The 21553-nt window shown below is 39.9% G+C and overlaps 1 long non-coding RNA gene across 16 annotated transcripts in view; it reads left to right on the top strand.

The window, feature by feature from the left end:
* Positions 1–21553, top strand: part of LOC119019569 — a 100217-nt gene that overhangs the window by 12848 nt on the left and 65816 nt on the right. For all 16 annotated transcript variants that reach the window (XR_005075081.1, XR_005075082.1, XR_005075084.1 and 13 more), the window contains exon 3: positions 18658–18721. This is a non-coding gene — a long non-coding RNA (uncharacterized LOC119019569). The remainder of the gene's footprint in view (positions 1–18657; positions 18722–21553) is intronic.

Raw genomic sequence — 21553 nt, 5'->3', positions numbered from 1 at the left:
TAGACGATACTACCTGCAATGTCACGGGGAGGAATTCATTAAATCCCTGTGAGTAGTTGTTTGATTTATAGCAGGTCTTGGATCCCTTTCTTTGAATTATAAAGCCTTGCAATTAACAGATTGAAAAGACATTTAACCCTGTGTTGAGGGTGTGCTGGGAATTACAATGAATGACACGGAAGTTTAGCAGAAAGAAAGTTTAAACAGCGAGGAAAACGCTTACCCAGTAGAAGCCGAGAAGTTCCCCATAGTACTGAAAGCTGGGACAGCAGGACAATAATTCAGTAAGTTATGGAAATGACTTCTATTGAGTACACTCCTTTGAAGAATATTGCGAAGATTATTACACTGGTTTAATTAGTATGCAAATGTATTTCTTTATGATCACTTTACTCCTTTCTTCATTATATTTCATCTCTCTATTTATCCTTCAAGAAAGAGAAAGATTCAATTCACTTCGTCTTGTGTTGGAGCTCTAATTTATTGCTCAGTAATTAATTTCAGATACATTACACATTAATCAGACACATCTGCACAATTATGTGGACTGAATTTCTTTTCCGATGGCTGAACGTACCTGTCCATTCTGAGGTCTTGCCCATTTCCCATCAAGGACATGTAATTTGACAACTTAGTGGAGGTCAAACAAGCATTTGAAGTAATATTTGACTTAGTTAAAGCGTTTTTTAGTGCATATACAGTACTTCCCAGAGTTCTTGAAATAAATGATCATCATTCACTTACTCCTTTAAAGCAATTGTTGTTATGGATGATTCAATTCAATTTTCATCACAGTTTTCACTGTCATTGAAAAAGTAGTAAAATCATGATGATGTGGCATGTGTTATTAGATCTGGAACAAGCTTTGTAGGCCAGAGCATCTCTGCAGGACTACAAAATTTCATTAAAACACTGTTTTGCGACACATTTTACCTTTTTATAAAATAATTGTGATCTGAATCTAGTTCTTAGTCATATTGCAATTTCCATTATATTGCGATCAATTGTGCAGTCCTACAGTAAATGCTGTTGTGTTTAACACCCAGCAAGCAAGCCTACTTAGATATATCTTTTCTAAACATGTGTGCCCTCAGTGTTGTGTAAATTTTCCCCCCTGGTATTGAACAAGTTAGGGTTGTTGTCAATAACTGGTATTGACAATAACCATGATATTCAAACAATGAAATATTAATGTTTTGTTAATGATGCACACGATAATGTCATTTAATTTATCTTGCGCCTCTTACCTGTCACCTAGCTAGTGTGTCATGGATCTGGTGTGTGGCTACTACTCATTGTTTTACAACTTCTTTGTGAAATTATGTTGAAATGACAGACATTTATGGTGGAACAGACTCTGTTTCCACCTCCCTAAACTCATGCAACAAATGTTCTTCATTTGACAAAAAAACAGACAAAACACACAATAAGTAAAGTTAGGTTTGACTAAGGGCATTTCTTCTTCTCAAATTTTCTATACATGTGACAATCTTTATCATGAATTGTTCTGGCCACAATAATCATCCAATGAAAATCTAATATCGTGACAGCCTGATATCAAATACATATTTTCATGGTATTTTGTCAAAGTTAGAAATTCCAGTATAGTGACAACATTAATACATATAGTATATATTATACTACAGATAAACTGTCGAGGTATTAAAAGATCAAGAGCCACTGCTGTGTTTTGTACTTAACCACTGCAGGTGACACCTGCAGAGCCAGTACAGAAAGCTGTTCACCAGAGGGTCTGATCACGTTGCAGCTATAAAGCTTAACAGAGAGATCAGTCAGATCTTAATCTCTCATCTCATAGCTGTCCATGTATGCCTTCCTCTTCAACTCTGTTCTTATTCAGATAATGTTTAATTCACGTAATCCACAGCCCTGGCTATGGTCTGAATTAATGTAAGCCCATAGACTTCACAGCTAAATGAAACAAGACCCTATTGTTGTCACAACAACAGATATATATTACAGCAAGGAGGAACGGGGAGTTGATTAAATCCCCCCGCTTCCTGTGCACTGCTATCAATGCTTTGTTTTTTTAATCATTGCTGACTAATATGACCCCACAGAGGTTCCCGGGCCACAGTGAACAAGATCACATTGTGGCAGATCACCTGCACCAACCTTCTGTCGAGTTACAATGCCTGTGATGTACTGTGACTGCTTCAATCAAAGCAGCAGATTTGAATATCCACAAGACTTTCCAGTAACAGCCTCCTTATGAGATTTATGCCCTCATTGAGAAAATTACATTCACTCCCTGTCCTCACTGTTTGGCATCCATTACAGTTCATTATTATCTTCTGAAGCCGTACAGCTCTGTAATAAAAAGGGAAAAAAAGAAAAGCGGAAGTTTGTGCCTAGATTGAGGCATAAATTGTCCGATGCCTGCTGTTGCAAAACACTTGGCCGTAATTATTTTCATTCTCCGCCTCGGTCTGTCTTTCTGTAAACCCAGGCATACTTTTTGATCAAAGTTGTCCAGCCTGGCTTCTTACTAGACTTATTTTAGCCATGTGTTTAGCCAGTGTGGAGCATGATTTGGATGCTTTGGTTGGTGTCTGTTGGTCCAAAACTGTGGTCCGGAGTGAAACATCCACAGCAACAACAACTGGATGGGTTGCTTTGAAGTTTTGAACCTAACTTTGGTTGTTAAAATGCTAATTGTTAGCATATAATAATTTCAGCATAAAATCTTAATACATATTTGCAGCTGTTATTTAATAAATTCTAAATGTAGCTGCAGGATATGGAACACAGTGAGTGAAGCAAGTTGCACAGCTTGTGTTTGAAACAATATTTCAAGTCTAAAATATCAGTATAAAACTAGTGGCGCTAAATAGAGTCACAGTTCTTACAAGAAAACTGATTACAAATACATCTGAACAAATGCTTAAGTTTAGCTATTTTTTCCTGCCTCTTCACAGAAATAACTACCAGAGAAGAAGATTACAGGAAAGTCCATATTTCTTAAGTCATGACTGTAATTATAGCTCGAGGATGATAGAATAACAATAAGAATATACTGAAATTTGTCAGTTAACTGGAGCGATTCAGACCAAAAAAGCTAAACTGAAGGTGTTGTTATATCCCGAAACACAGAAGACAACATATCACACATGCACCTGTGTGCTAGTCATCTGCAAATATCCCCCTTCTACCTCTGTGTGAGGCAGATGTAAACCTCTGTCTGTGGTGTATTCTCTGAATGGCTCATCTCCCTCTTGCACATTTAAGCAGGTGCTCTGGTTTTTTCCTCTGGAACAATCAGAAGAGTATGTTTTACACTGGATGTTTATGTCTTCCACACCCACTCTCAACTCCTTTTGCACTGTAATGTTAGGTTATGTCAAGGAAAACACAGATGCAATTTGTCTTCTCTCACTCTAAATCTGTCATTTCAGTTTTTACCTTGGGTGTACGGGAACATTAAAACAAATGTTTGGAAATGACAGTGGTAGCAGTTAGGCTAACAGCTGGGACAGCCATGGGAGCAGGTGATGTTGCCCCCCCCCCCACACACACACACACCATCACCACCACCGCATGCACACACACAGCCTAGCCTCACCCCCCTACCCCTCCAACATGCTCGGTGAGGAGTCTTCATAAATAATCTTCCAGCAATCTGCCTCTCCCTCCACTCTCTTATTAATTACTTTTACGGCCAAAATCAAACATCTGTCATGCTAGAATATACAAATTAATTATGCAGCTTCTCCCCATCAAGATCCATATAACATTGTTCCTCAGAGCCTCAGTGGCTTCAGAGGCAGAGGTAGCAGAACAGGAAGTAAGACTTTTATATCTTATGTTTTATCTCTTAATTTCTTTTAAACGGTGTGAAACTTGCCTCTAGAGAATTAAAAGAGAATTTACTGTTGTTTCACCAAAGCTTTTTATATACACTGTACAGACAGATTTGAAGAGATTCAGAGACTCAGAGATCTCAATATGATTATCACATTTTTAACCTCTACCTAACCTGGAACATTTAATTTAGCATATTGTCTCTTGTACAGAAACAATTTGATTTTTATTTTACTAAGTTTAAAAACACAATGGATATGTTTTACTCTATTCGGATCCACTTCTGTTTTTACATATTGTAAACTGCGTAATGTGGATTACAGACTCTCTAACTGTTTCTCCGTCAGATTCATAGAGCTTCATGTGAGCATGGTGTTCTGTAAATTTCAGCTTGGTTTCCTTTACCACTGAGATGGGCTTAAACATGCTCATGATGATTGGTTTGTGGATAGAATACCTCTGTTCCTCCAATATCCAAAAGAAAGCAAAGAAGTCTAATCTCCAGGAATTGGAGTTTCTAGCAAGCATCCTTGCATGACCTTAAGGAATTAAGTATGTTTAGGTGCGCAGAATCCTAGTGGACCTTTATCTTTTGTCAATACAAATTTATGCTTGCTAGACTGAATGAGTTATGTGTCTGTAAACCATTTTTACATCTTAAGCTTAGGTCACACATCATGGATTTGTTCACATTGTTGATGAGCATGTGACTCATATCTCAAACAAACATGAACACAGTGGTGATGTTGAAAACAGGAAGCAACACTATGATACATGCTTCTTTGAGCATGAAGCTCCCCTGAAGCTTGTTTAAAAAAATATTCCGTTTCAGTATCTCAAATATCAATCAAGTTTATTAAATCTGCCTTGGATTTAGGCTCCATTCAGGTTTTTTTGGCAGTCACTTTGACTAGAAAACATCAACTCTGCATTACATGTCAGAGGGGAAACATCACATCTGGAACAGCTTAAGTAACAGTGTGAATATAAGCCAAAACATCATGGCTGATCATTTTTGTACAATTCTGTACTGCACATCCCTGGTTTCAGACCAAGTCTCCTGCTAAATGACTGTGTGTGTGCAGAAAAAGATGATCTTCGAGGTCCACGGGCCCACTGACAGAAGACAGCTGTCTGCCCATCCTCCAGATCGGCTCTGAGGTGTCCTGGGACTCTGCCTGCTCGCAGGTCAGGACCCCAGAGGGGAGGCACCATTTGGTACCAGTTACTGAGCGGCAGGGGGGCGTCGGTGCTTCCCTCCCTCCTTTCAGTCAAGGTAACGGCAGCCTCGTGAACCCGGGCAGTTCCTGGCTGGCTGGCTGGCTGGCACAAGCAGGAGCTACCCATCATGCCACAGTGGTGAAGGGCCTGGTGACCTTGAGACAGGCCGGGCTCCTCCCTCTCACTGTGCTGCAGACTGCTTATGAGAGGATGGATGGAGGTACATTTTGTACATGAATGGAACTCACTGTGACGTGTTTCAACCTGTCTTTATTGAGGGGAGGTTGGCTGAGCACACAGTAAAATTGTTAGTGTGCTGGAAATGCTGTTAATCAGCAACACACCGTTAACAGTTTATGCAGTTGGGATGCATTCACACCGCTCCCAAGTACTGCCTGGTAGGCATTTATGCAGTTGAACTACAGGAAACAACTCCAAAACAAGTGCCTCTGGTTATGTGTAGAGAAATTCTGAGTATTCTGAGGATTTATTTGTATGATTACTAAGTGGTTTTCTCCTGCACACTTTTTTAGATAAAATACTGGGGAAGGCAAATAAAAATGGTATAGTTTATGTCAGATGCCTACTCAAAGTGGGGATTTAATTGGGGTTAATTTACCACTAACATGCAAAAGGACAACAGCTGGCTATGCAGGTCATGTCAGAGCAACTGTGGGAAATAGCAACGGCTACAGTTGTGAGCTAATAGGAAACTGCTGCCTTACAACAACACTGAGGGGTCATGCTGCCCCAAAAAAAAAAAAAAAAAAAAAAAAAATCATTGTCCATCACAATGTTTCAAGCAGCGCTGCAGTGTGTCATTTCATACATCATGCCAGCGTTGCAAAACCAAAAGAGGCATGATGGTACACATCATAAGACTGACATCCGTGTGTTCTTTTTTTAATGTTTCCCCAGTTTCCACCTGTAAATCTAAGCATTTATCCACAACTGCTTAGTGTCATATGGATGCTGTTATAATGTAGTGTGATTGAGATCCTGACCCACGTTGCACTTTGGAAAAGGACAAAGTTACATTATTTGCTCTAAATTACATAATTACATATTGCCATTAGTAAATAGCTGACACTTTCTGGTTCTTACTTGCGAGGAGGGGTGCTGTTTTTCAGTTCACTTAAATCTCAGGTGGGCAGGCTGAACGTTGTGGTGATTTTTTTCAGTACACATGGGCAGAGACAGTACCCACAGCAGGAACAACTTTGGTGAGTTAGTTCTTTGCTCACATCACATAATCACGTCCATTCCACTGTGGAAGCTGCCTGTAGGACAGACAGGATGACAGACATTTTTTCGACATGTAAATGCAGTATTTCTTTTCCTCATAAAATAGCTTTGCTTTGTGGGTTGAAGTGGGGGCATTTCTTTTTTATGTTATAAGTAAAGGATCTGTTTAGTTGTCAGACTCTGAAAACCATTAGAACCTACACACCCGTCTCTTGCTGCTGGCCTCTGTTGTGGCTCTGTTACTACTTCCGGCAGCAGATCAGAGGCGGAATGAAACTGTCCCTCCACTCACCTCTGTAACTTTCACACAGATGGCGAGGCGGAATACGGGCACACGATTCTCGCCTTGAAAGTGCAGTGTGAATGGGGCTTTAGAGATACACAGAACAGTCTTGGTGTGATTTAATCTCAGGATGAATATAAGGGGTTTGATTTTCCGTACACTTTCCATATGATTTTACAACATGCAAGTAGTAAAAATGTTAAATTCCCCAGTGAAAAGGAACTACAGAAGGTTCCCTGAAAACTTAATCCCTAATTGAAATTCAGTTTGTATGAAAAATGGACTCCTTCATCTAACGTCATATAGCAGCTGTCAGCTATGTTAGGTTGAAAAAATGTGGGATGGGGATGCTACTGGGAGCTATGGAAATAAGCTAAAGTAGTGCATCTGCCAAAACATCATGATAGAAGAAAGATTTTAGCCTTGCCAATATCTTCAGAAATCTCAAATTCTGTACACAGAATCCTAAAATGCTTTCCGATCTGTGGAAATCCCCCTGATCAATCCCATCAGCTCTGAAAGCACCTGATGAACACATGTATACAAGTATGTACCTGCTATTAGTATGGTAATCTAAGCACATGAGCCGTCGGTCTTTGTCATCAAACAGAAAACAAAATTTACCAATCCAAACAATTTATGACTGTTAAGCGTGGCAGCATATATTATGACAAACAACACATGCTCCATTATGCCAGCTGGTGTAATGATGTGGTAATGCTGGACTCATTAACTTCTGCACACAGTTTATGGTAGCCTTTTATGACAGAATTAATTGATTCACACATGCATTAAAACAAAAATAACTGGAATGAAAATGTAGTTGGATGCTGGCCTCTAATCTGTCATAAACACTTCTGGTGGTAAAACAGGTTGACATTATTCATGTAAATGACTGGTCATATATGAAAAATAAACAACACCAACAAGCTTGAGGTTTCACAGCTAGCTTTGGATTATACTCAGAACACATACTAGTGAAAAATCAGCATCTCTAATGACTTTTAATTACTGAAACCTTGATTCAAAAAATACATTTATTCCCAAATTTGTTGAATCCTATAAATATATTTATCTTCTTAAGGGAAATTGTTGTCATTATTGCATTTAAGCTTTGTTGTTGAACCATGCATGCTGATTAAAGCTTTATGTATTATTTGTTCAAATGAGCTGTTAAATGGGAAGATTAATTTGTAATCAGACATACTTTCTAGACAGCTGGATTAGACGCTACTGATCATAGTCAGTGCCACAGATCTGAAAGTCTTAATAACATTAACAATTTTTTCTACAAATGCTCCATTACTTTTAAACTTTATTGTCTAACTGAAAATAAGGCTTGCAATCAATCTTCAAATGCCAGATTCCTAGACTGAAATAGGACCCATTTAGATTCAGGACCTTGAAAAGTTTGAAACTGAACTGGGGCAATCATGGTGCAAGTCCGAACAAAACCTTCACTGTACAAAGTAGTGCATTTAAGTAAAAAGGCCTTTTTTTTTTCTTTCTTTTTTTTTTTTTTTTAGCTCTTTCCTCTTTTTATGATGTCTTCATCATTGTAAGGGTTAAGTAAGATCTCTTTTCTTGGAATGGCCCCTTACGGAACCTCTGAGGGAAAAAAAGGGATTTTCTATCAGCATATGTGACTGTGAAAGTCTGACATTTAATCATAGATAGAGCTTGCATCAAAAAATGAGAAAGGGCTCAGGCTTCTGCCCCAGATGACTCACTACCCAGCCATTACCAACAATTTAAGCCATATGTTTAAGAATTTCCCCTGAATGACAGATGAAATGAAGAAAGGATTTAGCAGGAAGATTTTCTGTGCCTCGGCTGTGTCGTGGGTCACATCAAATCGTCCAGCCTTCCATATTGAGGAAATGATTTTTATCTCCTGGGCTGGACTTAGAGTTAATTGTATACAAGCTGTCCTCTGCTTCAAACCCATAATGAATTCCTTAATCCGAATCTCATTGTTATGAGCCATGCAATTACTTAGCCTGGGATAAATAATCCATCTTTTGAAGACGGACAGATACTGTATTGGTTTGAGCAAAGGACGCTTGATCAGTGGATTATGTGTAAATTGCTGTATTGTTTCACTCTCACTTGTCCAGTGTGTTTTTACAGAAATTGTGTTGCTGTTGTTCTTCTTGCATCTTCTTGCTTTGTCTAACACAAAAAAATGTCATGTCAGTTTCTTCTGAAATAGTTCATTCCATGATCAAAATGATATTTTACTGTGTTTGTGTCAATAATTCTTAACTTTGCAGAGTCAAGAACTGATAGACTGTAGAATTTAAAACTTATGAAACCACTTTGAGAAAATTCAAGCCAATATTGTGCAAAACAGTAAAATAGAAAACAGTTCTTTCAATTACATGTCAAAGTACCACTGAATAAAGAGGCTTTTCCACATTTTTGGGATGAATGTGGAAAGAAGTAGATAGAGAAGTTATTTCTCCTTTTATTTTTAAAATCGGAGGTCGAACATTGCATGGAGATATTTTGTTGCTGTAGCTCAGATTACAAGGAGCCTCAGCCACCCGACTCAACAGCCGCTCAAGATTTCATGTCTGGGGCAATCCTTGTCACTGCTTTTTTCACCTCACCGACAGATGTCAGCGAAATCAGCGACAGCCGATCATGCTGATCCCCCCCGTAATCATGTGCGATGATCCTGCCGTGACACGGAGCTGTGGGAAATATGTCCGTCAATACCATCGCCGCGGGCAGATGCACCAGCATACCCCTGTCCATGCCTACCACCTGCCCCCACCCATGCCTCCTTCCTTCACCCTCCTCCTCCCTCCTCCTTGCTCCTTCCTCCCACCATGAGCTGCTGCCTTTTCCCTTGATCTCTCCATTAAGCCTGTTCCCTCCTGGCTACTGTATGTTTAACTCCTTTTACATTTCTCTTCGACCCACACCTCTCCTGGAGTGGCATTTCTAGTGTAACAACATGAATGACATGGAGGCTTTATGAGACACAGACCTGTAATGCACATACACTAACAGGAGGTATAATCTGTGAGGAGAGCAGCATTGTTGGTATGCTTTTGCTGACCTTGTGTTTTTGGCCAGGTCATGCATGTCATAATGCTCACAGAGGGCCAGACAGCTGCTGTCCCTGACCAGCCCTTCCTCCCCATGGCCAGAGTTGCAGCTCTGTGAAAAAGGCCACCACACAAACACAGCCTACCTAAAACAGAATGTGGCATATGCTCAACTAAGGAAGCGGCATCAAACATTCTTGCAGAGCTCAGCTCTATGTGGCCTCTCTCCATGAAGCCCCTGCGAGGCAAAAGGTTTCCAAACAATTTCACGTTTTCATGTTGAAACCTTGCATGAAAAACAAACTAAAAAAAAAAAAAAAAACTAGGGGAGCTTTGCATATTCACACATGCCGCGGGGCTAGCACAGTTGCTGCTGCTAGCCTCTGTGTTTCCAGCAAAACCTTGACAAAGGTCACAAACAATTTTCCAGCTCCTGTTAATAAGAGCTTTTTTTTCTTTTTTTTTTTTTTTTTGAAGAAAAAAACAGCACTGATGATCACTTTGCCCAGCAGCTAGCTTCATCATCTGTAGCCATTCTAACATATGCTTGCAAGATAATAAAAAAATGTGGCATTAAACATGGCAGCAGATTGAATTTTGTTCCAGGCTACATATAGCAAGTCAATCCTTCCCTCTGGAAACCTATTTAATATAAGGTAGTTAATGCCACCAGTCATGATGATGTTTCTTGCATAATATAATTTATAGTGGATAGAGGTCCATAAATGGGAGGCATTGTAAAATATTTCCATTATGTGGGGAATGTCAGTGGGTAATAAAGGCTTTATTTTACTTTTTATAGCTCTCAATCTGTTGTTGTTCCCAGCAATTTTTAAATCTGTTAAAATTCAGTGAATATCTTAATGTGCGTGTTAAAAGCAGGAAATATCAGTGAGTCTTCTCCAAAGTGACTCTCGGGGCACGACTTTTTGACTGGACATAAAAAAGACTGCAAGTCCAGTAAAGTGAAAGTGCGTCAGCTAGACTCCTCTTTTTTTTTTTTTTATTACCCAGGCTTCTCTTTTTTATGCAGAAATTATACATCTTTCTTTAACAGTGCTGTAAAGGTTACACAGTCATTTAAGCAGCAGTTCAGACAGATTGATGTTTATGTCATTACAGCAGCCAATGAAATGTGCCTCTCTCCTCTCTTACTCCAACATAAAGCACAAATGAGCTTCATCCATTGATGACATTGGAGATACATTGGAGTCAAAGTTGGGGAGAGGAAGACAGTGGTTATTACCTGACAGTCTGGAGAAAGGGGTGGGGGGTTGGGGGGTGCCTTCTGCTGTTACAACATGAAGAAAAAGTACCTCATTCAGTCACTTTACTGATGCTGCTGGAACTCATCTCTATCATTTTTCTGATGTATTATTTTGCAACAATTTAAGATTACTGGTAACCACTATCAGTAACTCGGCTTACTTCTGCAGTCTTCTTACCTTCAGCGTCTTATAATCGATGCAAATACTGAAGTGATATACTGTAGCTAATTACATCCAGCATTAGAGAGAGCCCAACCAGCACATCCACAGAGGCTTTCCATTCTTTTATATTTTGGTATTGTAATGATGAAACAAAATTGGTGACACTCAAGGCTATTTTAATCAACCATATTTGGCATTAAAGGTGTGCTATGCTGATAGTCGAGAGCTTTGTTTGATGTACACTGTGTTGAGGTTGGCAGTTAGTGTTAAGTGTAAATATTACTTAATGTATAATATTATAATTTAATATTATAATTTTTGTTTCAGTTTTTGCAGTGGAAAACAGGCACATCTGTCATGGCTGAGACGCTCTTTGATCCTGTGAAATGTAGATTAGCTTGTTATGGCTTATGGGGTTGCACCTGTCCTGGCTGACAATGCCAATAAAGTCCATTCATGTGCGTACATAATTATGGTCTTTTTCCGCCGGCAGTGATGCATTTCACACAATATTTGAGCTTTTATGCATTGAAATCTAGCCTCACTAGAATCAGATAAGGACTGCCTGTGATTTACAAACAGCTTTGCAAGGGCTGATTAAAAGGAGACTTTGGTGATTTATATTCTTCCACAACAACTCTACTATCCTTGCTGTCGCCTTGTCCTGCTGCAGAGGACAATCATATAACGTAGGCGCGGGCATACGAAATGCGAAGTAAAATCCGTAGTGGATACAGCAGCCCTAAGATCTGCCAGATTAGGCATTTTGCATCATTTGGCAGATTTCTCTTGGCAAAAGCTTGGGTGGGTGGCGAGAAGTTTACCATTGTTCAGTTGTATGTACTACCAACATTGTAGCAACATAAAGCTGGTTGAAAATCTGCTTAATTCCTGTTTAATTGTTGGACCATTGTACAATGAAATCTGCTAAAAATAGGCAATTTCCTCGCTCTGACTTGTAGGGACTAATTAGTGGTAAAACAATAAAGATATGGCGACTACTTAAGTCTTTCTTCTGCAAGAGCCACAACATTATTGCAGCTCTTTGTCTCCATCGCCTAAAGGAATTAGTTCAGACTAGGCTCTCATTTCAGTTACCAGAGGCTAAAGCAAGAGTTCTGATAACATTTAGGGTTTCTTGTTATACTAATTTGCCTCTATGTTTTTTTTTGTCTGTAGTATCAGTGCAAGTCTAGTTTTACAGTGACGGGAGCTAGATGGACCAAGCACTCCTAAACCTATAAAACGGCATCACCCATGTCACTGAGCCAGAACATCTCATACTGCTCATCACCGTTTGCCACCATAATGTAGATAGCTCTCCCCTGCTAAGATTCACCTTATCTGATTGTGTAGCCAGTGATCATAGAACCCAGGCTGCGCTAGAGATTTTCATATTATTCGTCCCTGATTAATACAGACATAAACTTGTCTGGTTGAATCCCCTACTTTAGCATAATCAGCTTTCTGCAGATAGCTGGAGGCTCTTCAGGAACACCCCTCCCACACTCACTCCTTCCCTCCCATTCCCCATCCCCCACCCCTCACCCCCATTACACTCAGTGACATGTGTTTGTTTATTTATATTTGAAAAATATCATCTGCCCACAAACGTCTGTCCATCCCTCCCCAAGAAGGAATAATCCACAAGATGAAAATGTGTCTCAATATGTCTCAGTATGAGCTTAGCCTGTAAAGCGCTGCAGCTCGACCCCGAAAACTCATTCACATCGACCCCCTCCCTCCCCATCCCAAAAAAATACTCTCTAATAAATGCATGATATGAATTAATGTCACCTCGTTTTTCGGGATTTAAGGATCAGGCATCTGTAAACCACCTCTTTTAAAGTGCGTCAATATGCTCTGTGTAGTCTTTGGTGTTGTAATCTTGGGGAACAACATGAAACCAGATCAAAGTGTAGTTGGAAGGTGGCAAGCTGCAGATCTGCTCTTGTGTTTTTTTGACAACAGCTTGAGAGGCGGGACAGATTGTCATTCGCTTGGTTTTGGGCAGTCAGTGCATTCTGGTGGTTGGATTTTGGACCATACAGACATGTCTGATGTACAACATTTTCTTCTGTGTATTTTGCGTTAATGCCATGTATCATTTTTCTTGGAAGTTAGAATCAGGTCATGTCTTGAAGCACATGTTTTGTTTGATAGCTTCATCATTTACTGTAATGGCAAAAAGAGAAGATAACTTGCAGGAAGCTGAAAAACATTTCAACAAATCAGTTTATCAGTTTTAAACAGGGGAAACTGACAGAGCCAAGTGAAAAATGATGACCTGAACTATAAAGCGATTATACCAGTTTTATTTACAGCATCTGAATGAGAGCAAAAACTCCTCAGTAAAAAAACAAGCATGCACCAAAAGGCTGGACTTCTGTAATGGCCCCATCTGCATTAACATGTACTGTCCTGCACACATACATTAGTGTGAACTCGCAGATGCAGATTGGACACAGTGTGTACTGCAGAATAAGTTGTAATTACCGATATCATCCTGCTTGAATTAAGCCAGAGAGCACACTGGAGGCCAAACCTTGCCAGTGAAAACTTCTACATCCACACAAAAGCATGACAGCACTGAGAAAATCTTCTCTATTTTTTTTTTTCTACAACAAAAGTAGTTGCACTGAGGGCGACTATGGCTGAGCGGTCGTGCAACCTGGAGCGCTCCAGTGAGAGGAGGCGAGGGAACACAGGCAGGGAGGCAGGGACATCAACGCGATCTGCAACACTAGTCACGGCAGATGGACATATCACAAGGCCCGGCGCGAAGTTGCTATAACACATAATGTTGTTTGTGCCATGTTTCCAGTTCTCAGTGCTGGGCAAACGGCACAAAGGCCTGGATCCTGAACTGAAGCAGCTTGACTCGGTGTAATGAAATTGCCTGGATCCCAAGTGCATCCTCCTTTCTGCATCGCTGTATCGGAACAATCGCGTTGCCAGACACAATGGGAAAAGCCCGAGAGGATGTTGAAGATGCTTCTCGGAGACCCCGTTTTTTGGCAAAGATTTGAAATATTATGCGACTTTCTCAGTTTGTGGTGGAGGAAGTACTTGTAATACATAAGTGCATTAAAAACCGGCCAAGACTCATGAATACAATTTAGTGAAAACTCGTCTGTTCTAGTGCCTCCCCCCATTTCTCCCATTCTCTGGCTGTATCCCTCCTCCCCCCTCCCACCTGCTCAGCATGGAGCCATGTTAAAATGATCCTCCCTATTGTCTGCTGACAGTTAAAATCCAACAAAGCGGGTTTCACTTACCATGAGATGAAAAGATTATGAGCTCAAACATCACTTTAGTTATGGGTCAATAGCTTAGGGTTTTAATCCATCGGCCCCCAAACTGCACCATCGTCATCATTATCAAGGGGATCAGAACTTTGACACAGATGTCTTTGGTTAATCTTTAGGGTGCAGAGAAATATGCAAAAAGCATGGAATGTACACAGATTACAGAGATGTGAGAAACTTTCACTGAGAAGCATCCTGAATTGTCACTGAGTCATGTGTAAGGCAACACAAAATGTTAGTGTCAAATTAACGTGGAGTTTGAGATATTATCCACTAATCCAGTGCTTGTCGTGCTATCGTTTTGTTTTTTATTTTTTTCACTCGATGTCCCGGCTACCATCTGTAGTGGGTTTGCAGTAAACAATTTGTAATAAGAATAAAAAGGACATAAAATTAACAATGGCAAATATATAACCAGGGCAGGGTGATAAAAATGGAAGTTAAAGCAAAACAAATCTGCCAAACAAAAGGTCATTAGATAAAAGGCAAGTCTATAAAACTCATTTTTAATAGGTGGTTTAAAAGATGAAACAGATGTAGCACACAGAGCCTCAGACAGACCAGAAGTATGTGTTTATAAATGTTATCCAGTTCATCTGTGGTTAAAAATCTTCAATGCAACTTGGAGCCAGAAACATCAGAAAAGTGATCAGTGAAGGCTTCAAACAACTGATCACGTCCTATTTCAAATTTCAATAAATATGTGATTCTGTTACTATTTTAAGTCCATCAAAATGAGTCTTGATGCATAAGTCTTCTTCATTATAAAATGCTTGCAGCGTTTGTCTTGCCTTTGTCCTAGCTGTGTCTGGGGTCATGTCTGGTGTCTTTTTTTTTTTCCCTCCATCAATGGATGGATAATTTGTGTAACTGTAAACTGCCTCAACGTATGTTTTTATGTTTTTTTTGTTTTTTTTTTACTTCTCAGCTATGATTTATTGTTTCATTGTTTCAACCCTTGATGTCTTTATACATCAGTTTACATATTGCTTGCTAGTGTTGTCAAATACTGGAATTTCTCCTGACAAGCTTGCTTGACACGCTATGACTCTACAGTCAGGTGTCAGTTTTAAAGAATATTCCCCAAAAGTCTGTCTGTCCACTTGCCACGTACAAATCAGCCTTCATCACTGCATTGTCTGTGCCAGACAAACAAAAACGATTCATCATGATTGGATGCAGATAATCCAATCTAAATACCACATTGGATAGATATTACACAGAACAGATTTAAGGCTTTTTAAATGACAGGCTTCCAAAAGTGACTCAAGATCATATTTTGATATTGAATCTAAAGGGGGACATGGAGAAGAGAAGTGTGGAGACCACCGGGATGCTTTTTCAGTACTTTAGTCAATTCTCACTTAACCACTTTCTTTGAAGTGTTTAGTTGTGTTTTCTGAATTGAGTCTGGCGAGGAAGCCCTGGAAACTGATCACCTAAATTATAGTATTTCAAAAAACAGGGACCAAATATCAGATTTTTCTCAAATAGAACCTTAGAGACACTGATTTCTTGTCATTGTCAGCTTTATGTGATTTCAGAATAAAGTCTTAATGCAGTTGCAGTGGAGGACATATAAGAGAATGGGAGTAGTTGGACCGAGAAAATCTGAATATAACCAGAGCGAATGGATATACGAGTCTCCTTCAGCAAACTTCCTTGAAGCTCCATTTAACATTTATAGCAGGGCATACATGCCCTCATCCCATCACCTATGACCTACAGGGCACAAAACACTTTAATAATACCCCTTGCAACACTGTAGTGGTGTGCATGGAACAGCTGCTGTGTAAGTGTCAAGCTAATGTCAAAAAATGACTTGTCCCTTAATATCTTGAGCAGGAGAGAGATATAAGGTAAGAAAATTAAAAACGCCCAGGTGTGATTGATGTGGGACAGGAGTGAAGGTCTGGACCTCAAAGTATCTTTGACTCTGTCGTCGAGAGTGATTCTTTGCGTGCCGATTAAACTTTGAAGTATAAGGCCACATTGCCTTTTCTTCCAGTGATTTATCACCCAGTTCCCTTGACTGTGTCCGAGGGCTTCACACTCACAGGTGTGATTTATTGCTTCTGATTCATTTAAGTTCTTGAATAAACATTGTAGGAAGTTGTATTAATATCCTCAAAGGTTGAACAAAAATGATACCTGTGCTGAAGTGAAGTTCTGCAGTACTCTGTATGTAAATAACTCAGACAGGCCAAGGGTAAATGTATTTACCAGATTAGAGGGAAAATGGTTGCATTGTTGAACGGCCGTGTCAATTTGGAGGGAATTGTTTGATTACTCTAACGATGTTTCACGTGGAGAAATCTTTCTATTTACCCATCACATGTAAAAATATTTGCCTCTTTCTGTACAATCCAAACATCTCTTCAAGAAATCTCCATAACCGCACTTGTAGTCTTTTAGTCTTTTATCGAGTTGTAAAAATGTATCCAACATTAAAAGTCTGCCAGTGGAGATTATATATGACTGTACATCATCTTTTTACTTACTTTTAACAAACTTGGACGACATCAGTTCACATGTCCTAATGGACTAGCACATATGTACATCCCTAACAGATGACAATATGTCAAACATCTGACATCAACAAAGCAATAGACTTCGTCAGACTGAGCTGCCTTAACCGTTCCGACAGACCCAACTGCGACAGTAGACAAAATCAGTCTTTTATCTGCCGCCTCACTGCCGTATATGTAACTGCAGCTCCCACCTGTGTCAATTTTTTTAATGTGACTTTCCTGCACAAAAGTTATGGGTGACTGTCATGCAGATGACATTCAGGAGGCAGATTCAAAACAGAAAAACATTTTATACAAATTGTACATACAAATGCTGAAGAAGCAAATATGCACTTCTCACAGTATTCCCAAAGAGCTGAGATAACCTTGGATATCCTGCTGTCCTTCTTGTCTTACTATCAAAACACTTCCTTTGTTTTTTTTTTTTAGACTTTTCTTGCTCTTGTTTGCTGCTTGTTTTTTTTCTTTATCCTTCATTAATAATGTGATGCTCTTTCCCTGACTCCTTATAGCGCTTTGCACTGTTCCTTAGAGACAAACGTCAGCTGAATAACGCCTTAAAGCTGCAACATAATGATAGCCTCAAACCCAGACAAAGCTAGCTTTCCACTTGACAAAAGCTATTTATATTCAGTTTGTTAAAGCCATCTCAACAGTCTGACTTTGGTTGAAGTGATACATCGCATTAGCGTGGTGAAGATTTTAATTAAGGCTAAAAACAAAAGGCATTCGCTGCTGCTCACTTTGACAGCACAGCTATGAAAAGTGAAGTCTGTGTCCATATGAAGTAGCTCATCCCAGTCTGCAATTCAGCTCAGGGATACTTCTCATACGTCGTGTGGCTGGTGTGGCGTTCAGTGCGTAAAAAAGCAGCCATTAGTTCCATCATCAACATTCCTTTGTGCTGCACTGCTAGCACAGAAGGATTCTTTAATTAAATCAGCGAGGAGTGCAACAACAGTCGCCATAAGGCGTTTATATGTCTATACGTTGTGCCTGCAGTCGCGTTCGTCCAGGCACGCAGTCATGGGGTTGTGGGGCATATTTTCACATTAAGCTCAAGGAAGGAACAGCTCCTCCTCATCACAACGAATCTGAGCGCAGCTGCTTGTTTACTGTGTGATTCTTTGTGAGGGGACAACAACAGCCTTTTTTACACAGCTTGCATCTCTGGAACTGAGCTGCTGGATAGCGCCTGCGTGTACCATATAAGTGTGTATAGTATTTAACTTCTGTAATGTCAGAACCCACAGTGTTTTTTTTTTATCTATCTATCTATCTATCTATCTATCTATCTATCTATCTATCTATCTATCTATCTATCTATCTATCTATCTATCTATCTATATATATATATATATATATATATATATATATATATATATATATATATATATATATATATATCTACACTTTGAATTTGATTTATAAACTGTAGCACCTTTGTAAACATAGTGAGACAAAAAAAAAACAAACACTGTGAAGTGTCATAAAAGTGGCACTTTTGGCGTATTTTTGTGTAAACTAATCCTTTTTGTGAGTCTGCAGTTTATGAGTCAGCTGTTTCCCCAACCACAGGAGATGATAACATGTCTTTTCTTTTATGTGTGTTGTACTTGAGACATAAATCCGCTCCATACATTTATCATAGTAAAACGCCCACTCGTTGTTGCATTTCCATTGTGCATGCTTGCGGATGCGCTTGCCTGCACACATGCCGTTGCATCTGTGTTTATAATATGTGCATGTGCTCTCTGACAGAGTGGCAAGAGCACGGAAGGATTTCCCCAGCGTCCCAGGTGCCGGAGTGTGTGCTCACTGAAGGGTAAGGACCATCTGCCGGGGCTGGGTGAAATCAGTGCAACATGCAGGTGCTGAGGTATTTACCACAGCACGCAAGGTAAAAAACACAAAGCAGGGGGTGGGGGGGTCACGACCCACAGAGAGCAGGGTGTTTGGCCTAGAAAATTCAGACCTCGTGGTCAAGTGCAGCATGAATAATTTAAAGGTCTGTCACACTTTTTTTTTTTTCTTGACCAAGACACACTGTGGTGCTTTACGTTTACAGGTAGTTATCTATAAAACCCATATCCCATCCCTAATTCCATAAAAATAAATGCAGTTGTCAGTCTCTGATGCTAAAAATCAATGATGGTACTCAAAACAATCCTGCCAGTTTAATCTTTTCTTGGGAAAATGATACTGCCTCCAGTAATTCAGAGATAGGGCTTTATCGATACATAACGTAAGATCTGAAACAAGTCGAATATGAAATTTGTGAAGAACTATGAGCATTAATCTGTTGCTGTACCAGCCTCCACTCTTGTGTGAAAGCTTTCCGCAAGATTTTAGAACCTGGCTGCAGGGATTTGCTTCCATTCAGCCACAAGAAGTCTGGCTCACAGTCGCCGTGTCAGTCCAAACGTGTTGGATGAGGTCAGACTGTCAAGTTCTTCCACACCAAGTTGGGTAAAACATTGATTTAAACATCTGGCTTTACGCAGGGGGGTGCTGTCATAATACAACAGGAAAGGGATAATCTGATGGCACAACGTTGGAAGCACACTTTTGTCTGAAAATATAGTATGCTCAAGCATTGAAGCTCTCCTTCATTTAGCTGAGGGCTTAGCTCAACCTCATGACAATCAAGTCCCGTCCGGCTAAATTGTTTTAGTAAATTCTGCATTTTTGATTTGCTCTGTTGTATTACTTTATTGTTTTTATACTGTTTTCTTTTCCAGAAGTCACTTTATTTCAGTTTTCTGACCTGGACTGATTATATATCTATTATTTTTTGTGCTTGTTTTCTCCCATCATTTATATTGATTAATATCAGCTAAACCTAAACCTTATAAATCCAGCCACCAGATCAAGACCATTCATCAAATTGGAAGGCACAGTATACATGTCAAGTCCAGCACAGAGCAACAGCACAGCAACGCTATGCCATCAATATATATAACACATGCTCATAGCATAAACCAATTAATTCTGCTTCCATTATTTATGATCTGCCTCAGTCATTGAGGACACGGGGATGTTGAAATACACACAGCTTAGAGCCCTCCAGTCTGTCATACATAATTCTTTCTGATGAATTGTTGTACAGATGTTTGCATGTTCTGTCTGCAGACTGCAGTGCACGCGCTCAACAAAACCAGTCCTTCCACTGTAATCCTGCATGCAGGAAGGGCGGGTGGATAAAATTAAAGAGATATGCTTATCTAAACTATTTATTAAAGAACCATATCTGAGATATAATCCTAATATGTTATCAAGAGCCAGGGGGATTTTTGACGTACGTGCAGCGCAGAAATCCAGGTGTACTTGGTCGTAAGTCGAGGGGATTAGTGGAAAGGTTATTGTAATTTTTTAAATAACACAAAAGCAGATTTCATTATTAAAAGGCTGAACAGACCATCTGGGAGGAGGAAAGTACTTTGGTTTCATCCACTGCGCTGTGCTGTACTGTACCTCCATACACCAATTATTATTATTGTTTTTCATCAACTCAGACCACTGGGTCACTTTAAATGAAAAGCATTTACAAAAGCAAATCTGATCATGTACATGGCTTGTATGAGGACACCACAGTCTCTGTGAATAGATTAACAGACTGTACCAGTCTGAGTTATATCAGAATCACATTATTCACCGTGTACGATGGTTTTACATTAGGAGTGGGTGGCTTAACCTGTACAAAGGGTACACCGGTCCAAACACCAGAATGCAGATTGTGCTGTACCATTTTGATTGGTTTAACCTGGATTTTATATGTCCCATGGCGGAATGCAGCAGTGGAATTCACTGTATGTTAACCACTACATCTGTTGACCTGAAAAGTCACAGGCAGGCAATAAAAACACACCAGTGAGGGCTTCATGTCCATGGGCAAATCCTGTCAGCAGATGAGATTGAACGGTGATCAGGGACATGTTCACCACCACCTTACAAAGTCTTTCCTACATCATCTGTGCATAGCAACAACAGCATAGTTAAATTCAGGGAAGATCATGGTTATGGCAAACTATGGTTAAAGGGATATTCCAGTGTAAGTTTAATCCATGGTCTAACACACCGTGACACCGAGTAAGACCCGGCCTCGAGAAATCAAGTTTGCTGACCGCTAGCTTACATGGTTTTAGTGACCTCAGAAAAAGACCACACGATTACAGTACACTGCAGTCTGTGCCTCCAACAAGAAACCGCTGTCAAAAAGCCACAAATAATGCTCAGAACAGCACCAAACTTTAGCAACAGTACAAATAGGGTCCCAGCACATCGTTTGAGGCATCAAACCTCCGCTGGCTTAGCCAGATTTTTATTGTAAAGAGAACACAACTCACCACTCTCCTGCAGCAGCTTGGTCGTTGTGGGGAAGTTCCTGCGAGTCGATTACCGAGTGCAGTAGAGTTCCACAGCTCAAGATGAAAATGTATGATTATTACACCATGGAAATGCAATCAAAGTTCATATGTGTCATGCCTACCACTTTATAAAAGCTATTATTGAGAGCAAAGGGAAAAGAACAGAATTGAGCATTTCTAACTGCACTCTGTAATTGACGCGTCGGGCTTCACCACAACATGAGGCTGCTGCAGGAGAGTGGTGAGATGTGTTCCCTTTACAATAGAAATCCGGCTACGCTAGCTGGCTG

Source organism: Acanthopagrus latus, chromosome 5, assembly GCF_904848185.1.
Source record: "Acanthopagrus latus isolate v.2019 chromosome 5, fAcaLat1.1, whole genome shotgun sequence".
NCBI classification, from domain to species: Eukaryota; Metazoa; Chordata; class Actinopteri; order Spariformes; family Sparidae; genus Acanthopagrus; species Acanthopagrus latus.
This window is presented reverse-complemented; position numbering and strand designations above follow the sequence as displayed.